This window comes from Nicotiana tomentosiformis, chromosome 3 (genome assembly GCF_000390325.3).
Source record: "Nicotiana tomentosiformis chromosome 3, ASM39032v3, whole genome shotgun sequence".
NCBI lineage: Eukaryota > Viridiplantae > Streptophyta > Magnoliopsida > Solanales > Solanaceae > Nicotiana > Nicotiana tomentosiformis.
In genome coordinates this window covers 134,940,655-134,958,297 of record NC_090814.1, presented here as the reverse complement: position 1 = coordinate 134,958,297, position 17,643 = coordinate 134,940,655, and the positions used below count along the sequence as shown (strand labels likewise).

Below are 17,643 nucleotides of genomic sequence, written 5' to 3'. Positions count from 1 at the left end.
GAGGATGCTCAGGTTTTGTCTTCTCGTGTGGGGATAGCTAGCTACTTCATATGCCTGGTGACCGAGGAGGACCAGGCAAAAATGAACGAGGTGAACGTGTTGTGCCTTTTCAATGAGGCGCAGCAGGCGCTGAACCGGGTAAGGCATCATTACTTTCCTTCAAAGTTTTACTTAGGTTTTTGATATTTCTCATGTTCTTCACCTTTTTGCAGGCCTCGGTGCTACATCACGAAAGATTCCTTCGGTACCAAGTTGAGTCCAACCAGCTTGAGCTCGAGATCAAAGAGCTTTCCTAGAAAAAGGACATGTACAGGCTTCTCAGCGAGCAACAAGAAGGGGTCGTTAAGAACCTCCAGGCCGAGTTGGATGCAACTCAGAAAGAAACATCGGTCTTAAGGCGGGAGCACACCGACTTCGTGGAAAAGGTAAAGGTTTTTTAACTTAAAAACAAGGATCCGGTCGAAGTGGCTAACAACAATACCTCACAGGTCCAGTAGAAAATCAGCCAGATCGACCAACTCTGAAAGGAGATGGACGAGATCCAGCTAATGGCCGATGGGTGGAAAAGCAGTATGAAACTGTTGGCCTCGGAGAAGGAGATCGCCCAGGCCAAGATGTCTTCGGTGGAAGTTCAACTTTGGTTGGTGAGAAGGCTGAGAAACGGGCTCAGCAAAATGAGGATCTCCGAACACAACTGGCTCAACCATTGTTGAACGACATGCCTTTGGTAAAGAGCTTGAAATAACGAGGTTCAAGTTGGATATAACCTCGGCCGACGCTAACGAGATGGTGGATCGATACAAGGACAATATCAAAGCAGCCGAGTCCCGTTTGAAGACCACTACTGAGTACGTGAGGCGGTTATCCCTAAGGAAGACCCTCTAAGAAATCCATGCCCGAGGCTTCGACCTATATGTCGAGATCGAGGAGGCAAAAAGACTTGAGGTCGAGGCGAAGAAGCTAGCTGAACCCCAAAGCTCCGAGGGCTCTGAAGAATCCGAAGGCCCCGACGGTTCTAGTGACGAATCGGGCTCCGGCGAGGATCAGTCGTAAATGCCTTAGGATTTTTTAGTTTTTGTATTATGTACATATATTTTGTTCAGTTCGAGGCTGTTTTTGTTGGGCCTTTGTAAAGATATTCCGGAATATATATAATTTCTCTCTTTTGGCAACTTCAAGTCTCCACTATCTTAGCATCTTTTTATAATTGCAAATATTTCTAACGCCTTAGCATAGAACCAAACATAGTAGTAAGTCATTTATTTTTCGGAGGTCCGAACAAAACTTGACCTCGATGCAATTTTTGCTCAAAACTTCTAAAAACTCTGAGTGACCGAATGTTTTCAGAAGATGCTTAAGTGTTCTTAGACGATTACTTTGACGAGGGTAACCTTTTAACATGTTTAGTATTTTGTTGAAGGCCTTACATTTTGATTACAGTCTTCGCATATCTCCGAATCATTTTTCAGGGTGGCCGTAGCCTTTTAGGTTTAGGCACTTCCTAATAGGTTTTGTGCCTCCGGGTTTTGATGACACGAGCGGCCCAAATTCATTTCGGATGATAATCCCCGAGTGGGGGTAACCCTTTGGTATCAGATAGGGGTGGCCCTTGGGCTTGATAGTACCCAGGTAGGAATATCCCTTAGGCTCGACGCTTTAAGAAGCAAAGTACGTAATAGCAAGGTAGAAACTTCCTTTTATTTATATGTGTAACATACTAGATTGAAAGCATGTAAAAGCTTGTATTATGGCTAAGGTGACCTACGCATGCACGGTTAACTTGACCGTTTGGACCTTACAATAACTCCTAACCACCGAGCCTAGACTGTTCAAGAACAAAGTTTCCTTCCTTCCTTGCTAAGAAACTTGACCCGAAAGTGATGGCCACCAGTATTCGAGGTCGATCTTGAGAGGGCTCGGATACTGTTGATGAGACCATTGACTCTGATTTAAAATCATCTTCGATTCTAAGTTGGCATGATTTACTGTTGACTCGTTAAAAACCTTGCCGAAAAACCCATCTGGAACAAAATCGGTTCAAGGGAAAAGGAGTGCAACGCGTGCTTTCAGACCTAATAGTCACATTCTCCTTTGGTTGTCACCTGCAAGTGTTAGTCTTATTCTTAATATTAAAAAAGGTGAATAAGGTCGTACCTTAGCAGTAGTACCGTTTTAAGTGTGTCACGTTCTAGATGTTCGGTAGCTGTACACCGTTTCCTGCTTCAATTTTATATGAAACTTTACCGGTAATCCCGATGACTCGATATGACCCTTCCCAATTCGGTCCCAGTTTCCCCTCATTCGGGTTCCAGGTGTGCAGTATTACTTTTCTTAACACCAAGTTCCCGACATTAAAGTGTCGGAGGTTAGCTCTTCGGTTATAATATATTTCTATCCTCTATTTCTAGGCGGCCAACCGGACTAGGGCGGCCTCACGCCTCTCATCCAATATTTCTCGGTTCTCCCAATTCGATCGGTATTAGTGCTTCGGCACCGTAGACCAATGAAAACGGATGGCCCCGGTACTATATTTCTAGGTTGTACGGTATGCCCACAAGACTTTGGGTAGAATTTTCTTCCATTTTCCCTTGGCATCGGTCAACCTTTTCTTCAGGTTTTGAAGTATGGTCTTGTTTGTAGATTTCACCTGTTCATTCCCACTAGGGTGATAGGGTATTGACAAGATCTTTTTGATCTTATGGTCCTCGAAGAATTTGTTTTACTTTGCTGCCGATGAACTGCTTCCCGTTATTACACACTATCTCGGCTAGTATTCCGAATCGGCATATTATGTGGTCCCAAATAAAGTCGATGACTTCTTTTTCCTGGACGTTCTCGAAAGCTTGAGCTTCGACCCACTTAAAAAAATAGTCGGTCATAGATAGTATGAATTGAGCCTTACCTGGTGCCCATGGCAGAGGACCGATAATGTCCATTCCCCACTTGATGAACGTCCAAGGAGATAAGACCGAATGTAGTAGCTCTCCGGGTTGATGGATCATTGGTGCATACCTCTGGCAGCCGTAATATCTCCATACAAAGTCCTTTGCATCTTTCTCCATGTCGATCCAGTAATAACTGGCTCTGATTATCTTACGAACCAATGATTCTGCCCCCCGAATGGTTTCCGCATGTGCCATCGTGAACTTCCCTCAAAACATATTTGGTGTCTCCCAGCCCCAAGCATATGGCGAGTAGGCCATCGAACGTACTTCTTAACAGAGTACCTTCGGACAGACTAAACCTGGCCGCCTTCGTGCGCAGAGTTCTCGATTCGTTAGGATCCAAGGGAAACTTCCCAATCTTCAAGTAGTGTATATACTTGTTTCTCCAGTCCCAAGTTAAACTTTTTGAGTTTATTTCGGCATGGCCTTCTTTCACTACTGATTTCATGAGCTGTACGACCATTCCTGAGCTGAATTCATCGTCGTTGACCGATGACCCCAAGTTAGCTAGAGCATCGGCTTCTCTATTTTGATCCCGGGGTATGTGTTGTAGGGTCCATTCCTTGAATCGATACATCATCACCTATAATTTGTCTAAGTACCTTCGCATTCGTTCATCATTTACTTCGAGTGTCCCATTGACTTGATTTACCACAAGGAGGGAGTCGCACTTAGCTTCGAACACTTAGGCCCCCAGGCTTTTAGCCAATTCAATACATGCAATCATGGCCCCATACTCGGCCTCATTGTTAGTCAATTTCACATTTCTAATAGATTGCCTAACTACGTTACTCGCAGGCGGCTTCAAAATGATGCCGAGTCCGGACCTCTTTGTGTTCGAGGCACCATCCGTAAAGAGGGTCCAAATTCCCGAGAAAGTCCCCGAGGTTAACAACAATTCCTTTTCGACTTCGGGTATTAAGGCCGGCGTAAAGTCGGCCATGAAGTCTGGCAAAATTTGAGATTTGATGGTAGTCCGGGGTCGATATTCAATATCGTACCCGCTAATTTCTATGACCTATTTGGCCAATCGGCCCGAGAGCTCGGGTTTGTGCGTTATGTTCCTTAGTGGGTAAGAAGTTACGACGCATATGGGGTGACATTGAAAATACGGCTTTAACTTTCTGGAGGCGCTTAGCAAAGCGAGCACCAATTTTTCTAGGTGAGGATACCTTGTTTCAGCCTCGCCTAGAGTTCGACTAACATAATAGACAGGAAATTATGTACCTTCCTCTTCCCGGACTAATACTCCACTTACTGCTATTTCGGATACTGCTAAGTACAGGTATAACTACTCATCTGCCTTAGTAGTATGGAGCAAGGGTGGACTCGAAAGGTACCGTTTGAGTTATTCCAAAGCTTGCTGGCATTCCGGGGTCTACGAAAAGTTATTCTTCTTCCTCAATAATGAGAAGAATCGATGGTTCTTATCAGAAGACCTCGATATGAAACGGCCCAGGGCGGCTATACACCCGATTAACCTCTTAATGGCCTTGACATTGTCCACGACGGTGTTATCTTCTATAGCTTTGATTTTATCAGGATTGATCTCGATCCCTTGGTTGGACACCATGAACCTAAGGAACTTCCTGGATCCAACCCTGAATGCACATTTCTCCGGGTTCAGCTTCATATTGTATTTCTTCAGTATGTTGAAGGTTTCCTGCAAATGTTTCAAATGGTCCTCTACACGCAGGGACTTAACTAACATGTCGTCAATGTAAACTTCCATTGATTTTCCTATTTGTTCTTAGAACATCCGGTTTACTAGGCGTTGATAAGTGGCACCAGCATTTTTTAGTCCGAGTGGCATTACGTTATAACAGTAGGTGCCAAATTTAGTATAAAGGAACTTTTTTCTTGATCGTCCATGTCCATTCGAATTTGGTTGAACCCGAAATAGGCGTCGAGAAAGCTGAGTACCTCGTGCCCGGCCGTTACATCGATCATGCGATCGATATTAGGCAAAGGAAAAGAGTCCTTGGGGCACGCCTTGTTCAAGTCTTTATAATCTACACACATTCTTAATTTATTTCCCGTTTTAGAAACTACTACTACTACGTTAGCCAACCAATTAGGGTACTTAACTTCCCGAATGGAACCTATTATAAGGAGTTTGGATACCTCGTCTTTGATAAATGCATGCTTGACTTCGAACTGAGGCCTCCTCTTCTGTTTAACCGGGTGGAACTTCGGATCCAAGCTTAGCTTGTGAGTGGTTATTTCTGGCAGGATCCCTGTCATGTCTAGATGGGGCTAAGCGAAACGATCTACGTTAGCTATAAGGAAATTAATGAGTTATTTCCTGAGCTCAGGAATTAACCCCGTGCCCAGGTATACCTTCCGATCGGCCAAGTGTTCGATCGGTATAACTTGCTCCAGCTCCTCGACCATTGATTTGGTGGTGTCGGAATCGTCAGGGGTGATGAACGACCTAGGAACTCCATAATCATCATCCTCTCCCGCTTCTTACTTCTCCGGATCAGTCGGGGCCGGTGATTGCTATTTAGTTTCTTCCTTCCTAACCGGCTCTGGGTTCTTTGATGTCGAGAGTGCGGATATAAGGATCACCTCGTCGATCGCGAACATTTCTTTTGCGGTCGTCTTCTCTCCATAAACTATCTTGATCCCTCCTGATATGGGGAACTTCAGTGCCTGGTGTAGTGTCGAGGGTATTGCCCTCAAGTTATGAATCCATGGCCGTCTGAATATAGCATTATATCTCATATCCCCTTCAATCACATAGAACTTCATTTACTAAATGGTCTCAGCAGTGTTCACCGACAGGGTTATCTCTCCTTTAGTAGTTTTGCATTCCATGTTGAATCCGTTTATAACCCGGACTGCATGCACTATTTGGTCTTGCAGACTCAGCTGCTTTACGACCCTCGATTTGATGATATTGGACGAGCTACCTGGATCAATTAACACACACTTAACTCGAGATTTATTTATGAGTACAAATATTACCAGTGTATAGTTATGTGGTTGCACGATGCCTTCAGCGTCCTCATCGTTGAAAGAGATGGTCCTCTCTGGCATGTAATCTCGGGTTCATTTTTCCCTTGTAATGGACACCTTAGTGCGCTTTAGCATTGTCCACTGGGGACGTCGACTCCACCAATGATCATGTTGATGACGTGGTGAGGTTCCTCTTGCTCAGTGTATTTGTTGGAGTCCCTATTCCTAAAGTAATTCTTGGCTCGATCACTCAGGAATTCCCGGAGGTGCCCGTTATTGAATAACCGGGCCATTTCTTCTCTTAGTTGTCGACAGTCTTCGGTCCTGTGGCCGTGAGTACCATGATACTTACACATCCGGTTGGGGTCTCTTTGGGCAGGATCGAACTGCAATGGCCGAGGCCACTTGGTATCTTTGATGTGTATGATGGCAGATACGATGCCAACAGCATCGACGCTGAAATTGCATTCCGATAATCTTGGTGCCTCCCTGGCCCTGAGTGGCCTGTCGAAAACGTTTTTACTCATGAGTCCCCGACTACTGTGGCCTCGATCGCTCATCTCGCAGGTTTACGTCCGGATATGCTACCCCTTCGATCTCCGCTATACGTTTGATACCGATATTTGTTTGTTCTTGGTTCATGATCGATGACTCTTTTAGACCTGTCATTAGTTCTAATGGGATAAATGGACCCATAAGGGGCTCCTAGCTGATCATCATTGACTCTGATTTTCGATTGGTACCTGTTATGGACGTCAGCCTAAGTTACTGCCGGGTACTCTATCAAATTCTGTTTCAGCTGCTGTGAAGACAATGAGCTTTGGGGTTGAGACCTTAAGTGAACACCTGAACGGCCCAATCGTCCGCAACCGGAGGTAGGTCCATTCGTTCCTTTTGAAACCTCGACACGAATTCCCTGAGCATTCCGTTATCTCTTTGTTTCACTTTAAAGAGGTCTGATTTTCTAGTCTCGACCTTGATGGCCCCGACATGAGCTTTTACGAAGGCATCTGCAAGCATAGCAAATGAATCAATGGAATTAGGGGATAGGTTGTGATACCATATCATTGCTCCTTTCGACAGGGTTTCTCCGAACTTTTTCAGCAGAACCGACTCAATTTTGTCATCTTCTAAGTCATTTCTCTTGATGGCACACGTGTAGGAGGTCACGTGTTTATTTGGATCTGTGGTTCTATTATACTTTGGAATTTCGGGCATACGAAACTTCTTCGGGATTGGTTTCTGTGTCGCGCTCGGAGGAAAAGGTTTTTGGACAAATTTCTTGGAATCCTGGCTTTTAATATCGGGGGTGCTCCTGGGATTTGATCAACCCTGGAGTTATAGGTCTCCACTTTTTTGTCGTTGGCTTCGATCCTCTTTTCCCCTGATTCTACCCACTTTGTCAGTTCCTCAAGCATCTTTATTATCTCGGGGTTGGTCCCGGGTTTAGCTTCACCCCGCCTTTCCGTGGTTGGTTTATTTCTTCGGGTGTTTTCCCGAGATGGTTCGGGCTCAACTCTGTTGGGGGCGCGGCTTTGGTTCTGTAGCTGGGCTATCGCTGTCTGTTGAGCTTGTAACATTTCGAAGATCACCCGCAAATTGATCCCATCGCTAGGGGTGTACATGGACCGGGTTGGTTCGGATTTTATCAAAATCAAACCAAACCAAACCAATTATATCGGTTTGGATTGGTTCGGTTTTGTCGGATTTTTTGGGATTTTTGGATTTTTTGTTACATGAATATTATTTCAATCTTGCATTATTAAGGTTATTGATAAAATTTTGATAAGTGAATATATGTTTACTAAAAATTTAAAAAAAATAACAAGCATATGATCTATTAAAGTGATCTTACGGGAGAATTTGTTTTAGTGACACATAATAGTCTATTTTCTTAGTCGTCTACCAATAATTTTTGGTTGATGTACGCTTTCAGGGTTAACCAAATTTAATAATTAAACATAAAAATCAATATGATACCTAAATAATGATATGTTCTATGTAATTTTAGATTATCGAAATACCACTTCAAATTCGAAAAACATATAATAAATCTTGACATATGAATATGAAATAACAAAGAGATGATTGACGCATTTCAATAACACATAATAAGAAAGTGATACAATTTATTATTTAAAGTAAATAAAAATGAATATACTTTATAGTTCTATTAAATATTATATCCCATGAGAGGATCTCAAATATTTCTAGACATCTTTTAAATAAAATTCTATAAAAAGCCTTAAAATTATATATTTATATGTCGGGTTGGTTCGGGTTTTTTTACTCAATACCAAACCTAGTCGGGTTTTTTAATCAGTTTGGTGCGGTTTTCCGGTTTGATTTGTACACCCCTACCCATCGCCTTCACTGTCGTGCGTACCCCGGGCCATTGATCGGGCTCCTCCGCAAACGTTGTTCTCGGGGTCGGTAGGAAAGTTTGCGTTGATGGCCACATGTGAGTTGGCATCGATGGGGTCTGAAACCGGAACTCTGTTGGGGTCAACAGGGGGCACCTCATTGCTGGACACTATATTGTTGTTCTCGCCATGGTGGACAGACTCAGCATCAACGTTCAAGTGAGCAGATTGAGAGTTTGACATTCTTAAATTGACCTGAAATTAAAATCCCAAAGAACAAGCGTAAAACAGAGTGCGTTATGAAAATTTGTATCAAATTACCACTATTATCCTTAGCCCCACTGTTACAACCCAAATTCGCGTACCTTAGATCACGCCGTAGGTTAGTCGACGTAAATCCAAGAAGAGATTATCTTTGAGATGATAAGAAGTTAATCCTATTGGTCTTAAACGATACAAGGGCGTATAAGAGTGGTTAACAAGTATTAGAAGTTAAACGAATCAAGGATGTTGTAACCCGTATTTTCGGGTAACACTAGAGGTGATTAATTGTCCCAAGAGGTCATGTTTAAATGTATTTGAATCATATAATATCCGTATTATAAGTCTTGAAGTCAAGCGAGTTATGAAACAAAGTCGATAAAAGTTGTCGCAACTTACGTTTATAATTTTACTTAAACTTTAGGTCAAATGTTACTACATTTTTCTCCCAATATACTTGGAATTATGGGGTGATCTACCTATCAAATTGAAGATCTATGAGTCTAGTTTCCAACTCATTAAACCGTTCGTCGATACGATCTCGGAATAGAGAGATATTTGCGTTTTCGTGAGAGTGCGCCAAGCAGCTCTCTATGGGGCCCACATAGGCGGTTTAAGACATATAGATATATATATAAGATACCTCAACCCCGTTTTAAGTCATTATTTTTCAGTATATTCAGACCTTAGAACCCTAAAAACACTCTCTCAAGGTTCTCTCATGATCCAAGACCCAAACAAAGGGCAAACAACACAAATCAAGTGTCGGGAATCCCGTGGCGCTAGTAAGTTTCTTGTTCTTCTTGTTGTTGCTGATTTTTGTGTTGTTCCAGCTCGTGTGGGAGGTTGTTTTAAGTGTTTTATGTTCTGTAAATACTCCTTCAAGTTTTTAATATCAACCCTAGGTGATTTCAAGTCTTCTAAAGTAATTCTAGTGCCGAAAAACCCGAATTGATTGCTAGTTTCGCTTCCTTGTTCTTGTGGCAGAGGTGGAGAGATATTTCGTGGAAAATTAAGGTCAAATTGGAGTTGTTATTTCTATTTAAAGGTAAGGAACCTCTTACTCTATATATATATTTAAGATTATCCAAGTTGCGGCTAAGTCGTTGAAGCTAGAACTTGTGAAATATATATCGAAAGGCTTGGTAGTAATGTTGTTGGTTGGTGGACTATTTTGGGAGGCTCAATATGATTATTAATGATGTTGTTTGGGCTGTTTGGTAATTGTATTGACTTGTGTGAAGTCATATAAATAGGGGAGGTGCTGTCCGTTTCATCGTAAAATAGGTTGCGAATAGTTACGACGCTTAAACGATAATGATAGTGTCATTTCTCTTATTGTAGACTAAGGAGTCGTGACATTTGCATAGCTTGAGGTTGGGCAGTATAGACAAGGTATGTGAGGCTATCCCCTTCATTCTTTTGCATGACTCCAATTGTACATAATGTAATGAACGAGCTCCCAAAGATACTCTACTCTTAGAAACTAGCAGTACTTACATTGCTGCCCTTCTTATGAAACGATTGATATTGATGTTACTTCTCTTATTCTTATATTATCAATGTTATTGGTAGTTCCTGATTCTTATAAGATTCTTGATGAAGAGTTAATCCTAATAACGTGTACGAAGGATACCGACCTTACGTCACTCCGAAAGGTTCAAAATGTGATTCCAATGAGTCCAGCATGCATCATATATATGTATCTATTTTACTCTACCAAGCCGCGCTATAGTCGGTCGGGTATGGCACCTATTGTGCAACCACTGATCAGTTGGGTTTTACCGAGCTCCACGTGGCCGGGTATGATTCTACCGAGCCCTATGATGGCCGGGTATATTTTACCGAGCCTATTACGGTCGGGTACGATATGATGATGGTGATGCCCATAAAGGTGTATATTTTAAAAGTTTATGTATATATATGTATGTATCATGTGTTTCATGTCAGTAGCCCTCAGAGGTACCCAGATGTCACAGGTTGTATATTCCCTATCCATGTTTACATTACTGTACTTACTTATGCTTTCCTGTCTTACATACTCAGTACTTTATTCGTACTGATGTGCCTTTTATTTGTGGACGCTGCATGTCGTGCTGCAGGTCCTGATAGACGGGTAGACGCAGCTCCCCCACCACAGTAGGCTATCCAGTTCAGCGGTTATTGGCGAGATCCCTTCTCCGGACTTGCCGTGGTCTTGGTATGCATTTTTGTTATAGACATTATGGGTATGTCGGGGCCCTGTTCCGGCAATGTTGTAGAACTTATGTTCCTTTAGAGGCTCATAGACAGGTGTCGACTCATGGTAGCTCGTACCTTATATATAGTTTCTTGACAGTCTTGTCGTCCCATGTTATGTATGTTCATGACATTATCTTTCATTGTTGGATGTTCATGATCCATGTCTACCATTTATATTGATCTTGTCGGCCCTTAAAGATAATAAGGAAGGTTAGATAAAATGTACGTTGGTGCTCGGCAAGTATGGCCCGGGTGCTAGTCATGACCCTCCAGTTGGGTCGTGACAAACTTGGTATCAGAGCAAGTCTGTCCTAGGGGTTGTCTATGAGCCGTGTCTAGTAGAGTTTTGATTATGGATGTGTAGCGCGCCACATTTATAATCAGGAGGCTACGTGACATCTAGGGTTGTTACCTTCTTCCTGAATCTAGATCGTGCGTAGAGTTGAGTCGTAAGTGTTCATATCTAATATTCACCTTGTTTTCTTTTAGCGATGCCTTCGACTAGGAAGCAAGCGATTAGTAAACGGCTTGATACAGCTGTGGGAGAGGGTAACATTCAGGTGCCTCCAGCCATAGCAGGCCAAAGTGAGCCTCAGAGTGAGATGCCGTCTCATACCTCTCTGTCTCCTCCAGAGGATATTAGGAGGCACCCAGTACATCCAGTTCCTCCGTCTGGCACTACAGACCATGATATGCGCAGTGCGGTGCAGTTATTGACTAGCTTGGTAGCTTCTCAGACTCAGAGGCAGAATACCGGTGCTGCTGATAAACCGGTTAGTGCGAGAGTTCGTGATTTTATTAATCTAGACCCTCCAGTGTTTACCGGATCAGACCCCAAGGAGGACTCGCAAACATTTATTGATAAGGTTCATTGTACATTGCGGGTTATACATGCTAGTGATACGGAGGCAGTAGAGTTGGCTTCTTATCGGTTACGGGATTTAGCGATTTTATGGTATGATAGTTGGGAGAGATCTAGGGGTCCGAACGCTCCTCCAGCCGTGTGGAAGGAATTTTCTGAGGCCTTTCTTCGTCACTACTTGCCAGCTGAGATACGACGAGCTAGAGCTGATAAGTTCTTGTACCTTCGACAGGGTAATATGAGTGTACGAGAGTATAGTATACAGTTTGATTCTTTAGCAAGGTATACTCCCCATATGGTGGCCGAGATGAGTGATAGGGTGCACCTTTTCGTGAACGGGTTGGGACCACATCTGATAAATGAGTGCACAACAGCCTCCTTGGTAGAGGGCATGGATATTTCCCGTATTCAGGCTTATGCCCAGACCCTTTAGGATCATCAGTTATATGCTAAGCTCTCTAAATGTGAACTCTTGCTGAACTCAGTAGCATTCCTTGGCCATGTGATATCTGATGAGGGTATTAGTGTCGACACCCAGAAGATCGATGCAGTGAAGAATTGGCCGAGACCTACAACACCGTCAGATATCCGTAGCTTCCTGGGGCTAGCAGGATATTATAGGCGGTTTGTAGAAGGGTTTTTCCTCTATATCAGCACCATTGACTAAGTTAACACAGAAAACTACCAAGTTCCAGTGGTCTGATGCTTGTGAATACTTTTTTTTAATACAAAATGGTGATATGCAGATAATGTACATATCCATAATGCTTTGTATAGTCTTGTAAGGCCATAGGTTGGGTTTAACTGCTTGCAAGTTTGGATAGTGTCCATTTTATAGGGGAAGCTCAGCCGGAAATTTCCGTCGGAATCCACGATAAGTTAGACACCCCATAAACCCTTACATTCGAGGACGAATGTTCCTAAGGGGGAGAGGGTGTTACAACCCAAATTCGCGTACCTTAGATCACGCCGTAAGTTAGTCGACGTAAATCCAAGAAGAGATTATCTTTGAGATGATAAGAAGTTAATCCTATTGGTCTTAAACGATACAAGGGTGTATAAGAGTGGTTAACAAGTATTAGAAGTTAAACGAATCAAGGATGTTGTAACCCGTATTTTCGGGTAACACTAGAGGTGATTAATTGTCCCAAGAGGTCATGTTTTAATGTATTTGAATCATATAATATCCGTATCATAAGTCTTGAAGTCAAGCGAGTTATGAAACAAAGTCGATAAAAGTTGTCGCAACTTACGTTTATAATTTTACTTAAACTTTAGGTCACATATTACTACATTTTTCTCCCAATATACTTGGAATTATGGGGTGATCTACCTATCAAATTGAAGATCTATGAGTCTAGTTTCCAACGCATTAAACTGTTCATCGATACGATCTCGGAATAGAGAGATATTCGCATTTTTGTGAGACTGCGCCAAGCAGCTCTCTATGGGGCCCACATAGGCGGTTTAAGACATATAGATATATATAAGATACCTCAACCCCGTTTTAAGTCATTATTTTTCAGTATATTCAGACCTTAGAACCCTAAAAACACTCTCTCAAGGTTCTCTCATGATCCAAGACCCAAACAAAGGGCAAACAACACAAATCAAGTGTCGGGAATCCCGTGGCGCTAGTAAGTTTCTTGTTCTTCTTGTTGTTGCTGATTTTTGTGTTGTTCCAGCTCGTGTGGGAGGTTGTTTTAAGTGTTTTATGTTCTGTAAATACTCCTTCAAGTTTTTAATATCAACCCTAGGTGATTTCAAGTCTTCTAAAGTAATTCTAGTGCCGAAAAACCCGAATTAATTGCTAGTTTCGCTTCCTTGTTCTTATGGCAGAATTGGAGAGATATTTCGTGAAAAATTAAGGTCAAATTGGAGTTGTTATTTCTATTTAAAGGTAAGGAACCTCTTACTCTATATATATATATATTTAAGATTATCCAAGTTGCGGCTAAGTCGTTGAAGCTAGAACTTGTGAAATATATATCGAAAGGCTTGGTAGTAATGTTGTTGGTTGGTGGACTGTTTTGGGAGGCTCAATATGATTATTAATGATGTTGTTTGGGCTGTTTGGTGATTGTATTGACTTGTGTGAAGTCATATAAATAGGGGAGGTGCTGTCCGTTTCATCGTAAAATAGGTTGCGGTCGATACATAATAGTTACGACGCTTAAACGATAATGATAGTGTCATTTCTTTTATTGTAGACTAAGGAGTCGTGACATTTGCATAGCTTGAGGTTGGGCAGTATATACAAGGTATGTGAGGCTATCCCCTTCATTCTTTTGCACGACTCCAATTGTACATAATGTAATGAACGAGCTCCCAAAGATACTCTACTCTTAGAAGCTAGCAGTACTTACATTGCTGCCCTTCTTATGAAACGATTGATATTGATGTTACTTCTCTTATTCTTATATTATCAATGTTGTTGGTAGTTCCTGATTCTTATAAGATTCTTGATGAAGAGTTAATCCTAATAACGTGTACGAAGGATACCGACCTTACGTCACTCCGAAAGGTTCAAAATGTGATTCCAATGAGTCCAGCATGCATCATATATATGTATCTATTTTACTCTACCAAGCCGCGCTATAGTCGGTCGGGTATGGCACCTATTGTGCAACCACTGATCAGTTGGGTTTTACCGAGCTCCACGTGGCCGGGTATGATTCTACCGAGCCTATGATGGCCGGGTACGTTTTACCGAGCCTATTACGGCCGGGTACGATATGATGCCCACAAAGGCGTATATTTTAAAAGTTTATGTATATATATGTATGTATCATGTGTTTCATGTCAGTAGCCCTCAGAGGTACCCAGATGTCACAGGTTGTATATTCCCTATCCATGTTTACATTACTGTTCTTACTTATGCTTTCCTGCCTTACATACTCAGTACTTTATTCGTACTGACGTCCCTTTTATTTGTGGACGCTGCATGTCATGCTGCAGGTCCTGATAGACGGGTAGACGCAGCTTCCCCACCACAGTAGGCTGTCCAGTTCAGCGGTTATTGGCGAGATCCCTTCTCCGGACTTGCCGTGGTCTTGGTATGCATTTTTGTTATAGACATTATGGGTATGTCGGGGCCCTGTTCCGGCAATGTTGTAGAACTTATGTTCCTTTAGAGGCTCATAGACAGGTGTCGACTCATGGTAGCTCGTACCTTATATATAGTTTCTTGACAGTCTTGTCGTCCCATGTTATGTATGTTCATGACATTATCTTTCATTGTTGGATGTTCATGATCCATGTCTACTATTTATATTGATCTTGTCGGCCCTTAAAGATAATAAGAAAGGTTAGATAAAATGTACATTGGTGCTCGGCAAGTATGGCCCGGGTGCTAGTCATGACCCTCCAGTTGGGTCGTGACACCCACGGTGGACGTCAAACTATTTACCCTTAAAATGAATAACAATTGAATTTATACGCGGTTTTAAGGACATGTGGATTAGTTCACTACAAGTGATCAATGACATTAGATTAAGCAAATAAAAGATGTACTAAATGGCCAAACCAATGATAAGAGTGAGTCCGAGCTCGGTTAATGGCTTAACAGGGAACCTGCCTTCGGTTCCGAGCTTGCACTTACGAAGAACTTACGAACAAAAATAAGAACTTTGAATAACTTTTAGAAATAGAAAGAGCATAAGTATATTGCCTTAGTATGCGTGTTACAGTGTCTAATGAATAATAAGCCTCCCATTTATATAGTAGGGGAGTTTTACCTTAAGTACAATTCTAAGAAAGATAACAATCTTTTTTTTTCGCTAATCACTGATATTTTGTTGATACGGGGCGAGATTCACGTCGTGATATTCGGTTGGGCACGGACATCACGGCCCTTTGTTAGTCGTGTGCGGTTGTTTGGTAATGCTCTTTGAAGTCTTGGGACTCGAATCGGACCCGGAGGACGTGGTCCTGATGCCTCCGAGGGCAGATGTTTTGCTCGAGCCCAGATACGAGGGGCTCCTCGCTCTGATTCGGATTCCTTACGGTCACGTCCCTGCTCCGTTTGCCTCACCGGAAAATCGAGGCATTTAGTGGGCTCGGTTTTACCCATATACAAGTGTATCTAACAAGGACTTCTTATCATTTAGATTATTGAAATCTATTCTGATTACTAACAAAGTATTTGACAATTAATTGAACTAATTATTTTTAGGAAATTATCTATTATTTTCAATGGATTTAATTATTTTTACGGTAACCAAATAAATGTGGTAATGATAAATCCTTGTTCCATTAAACCATTTAAAATCATGGAAACAAAATAGAGCTCAAATATGTGTTCGAGGCACGAATTTTGGTTAGTCCTTCCCAATAAAATTACTTAAACAGATCTTTGTGGAATTCGATGACAGAAGTCCATCTGATATTCTCAATTTCATACAAAAAAAAAAAAAAACAGATAAAAATAGTCAATTAGATGCGTCGGGCTACTGAATACGTACCAAATTAAGTTTTGGAAGCAGTAATTTCAAGACCACATACCTTTTTTTTTTCCATCGAAAACAGTTACGCAGTGATTCCTGACCTAACATGCAATGCATAATTTAACCGGTTAATTGTGAGCCTTCAGAATAAAATACATTAGATGCCTCTGCCCTAGTGCCCTTCAAATAACTAATTGTACTGAATTAGAAATCAAATTTTGTTCATTTTTCGTGCGACATTTCACATAAATACGTGAATTTTTTCTTTAAAAAAATAACATCATCTTAAATCATAACACAAATGCTACAAATGACAAAACTTTGATCACAAATTTTTAATAAAAAATCAACAAACAATTGATGGTCAACTCCGTTATGTTGACCTCAGAATAATCTTAAGACAATTATTTTGGGGTAGCTGAGTCATTGCCTTTCTTTTCAACTTGGTCTTTTTGTAAAACTCAACATTTCTTTATTAGAATATATTGAAAATTCTGGGAAGAAATATCAATGTTGTGATTGTGGTAGAAATGACACAGGGTAGCCATACTAAGTGCGTGCTTAATTTTAGTTTTTCAATTTAATTTTTTAAGACAAAAGTATCCTGAATTGTCGTGAAGTTAAGATATTTATTTTAAAATTTTAGGACAAAATAAGTACTGAGTAATCTCTAAATAGCATCCCTCAAAATGGTTATATGTGCACTTGCCCCGTGATTCTGAGACTAGTTAGCTACCCCTTCATTCTTTGTTTATAAAGCTAGAGAAGGACATACGTTTTAATAAGTTTTCTTTCTTTTTATTTTTCAAAATAAAATAAAAAATATCTTTAGCGTTTGAGGGAATAGTTTTGCATAGTGCTGAAAAAGAAAGTACATATCCTTAATGCTCATAGAAAATTACTTTTGAGTCTATGATAAAATTGTTTTCTACTAAATTACTTTATTAAGGTGTTGCCTTTTTCTTAGGTATTTGCATGGTGTTTAAGAATATTTATTATTTGTATATTACATTTTATTTTGTTTGAATGTAGTAACATTATATATCTTGCTGTGTATCATATTATATTTTTAAATTACTCAGAATTAAAAAAAAAAACGAGATAACATGTCCTTATGTACCGTTAAAATCCAAAAGATAGAATAAGAAAAAGAACTTACCTCAACGTCCGCAAAGTAAACATGCAGGCAGACCTACATGGAGATGAGAGGGGTTATCGTAACCCTCTAGTCTCGGCAAAAATTGTGTATATATATTTGTATATACATCAAAGACCCCTCAAATAATTATCAAAACTTAGAGAGTCAACTAGAGGTGAGCTCGAGCTGAGCTTCAATGGAGATTTAGCAGAAGTTTCTAGATGCATCAATTGTGCGAAGAGGAAGAGAGAGAAGAAGAAAGAAATGGAAAAATAAATCTCATCTTATTGATACTTCAGATACATACTTATATACAAACTAAGGAGGAAAATAATACAGCTAATACAACGGGCATGTATTTGCCAAACAGCTGGCCCACTAACAACTAACTAACAAACTAACACAACTAACTAACTAACTAACTAAC

At 41.0% G+C, this 17,643-nt stretch overlaps 1 long non-coding RNA gene across 1 annotated transcript; it reads right to left on the bottom strand.

The window, feature by feature from the left end:
* Positions 1-8,002: 8,002 nt before the first annotated feature.
* On the bottom strand, positions 8,003-17,476 carry LOC104110151 (uncharacterized). The gene is made up of 3 exons (XR_011414515.1): positions 17,238-17,476; positions 16,137-16,179; positions 8,003-8,524 (listed from the first exon to the last, which is right to left on the bottom strand). It is a non-coding gene; the product is annotated as an uncharacterized lncRNA (long non-coding RNA).
* Positions 17,477-17,643: the final 167 nt, after the last annotated feature.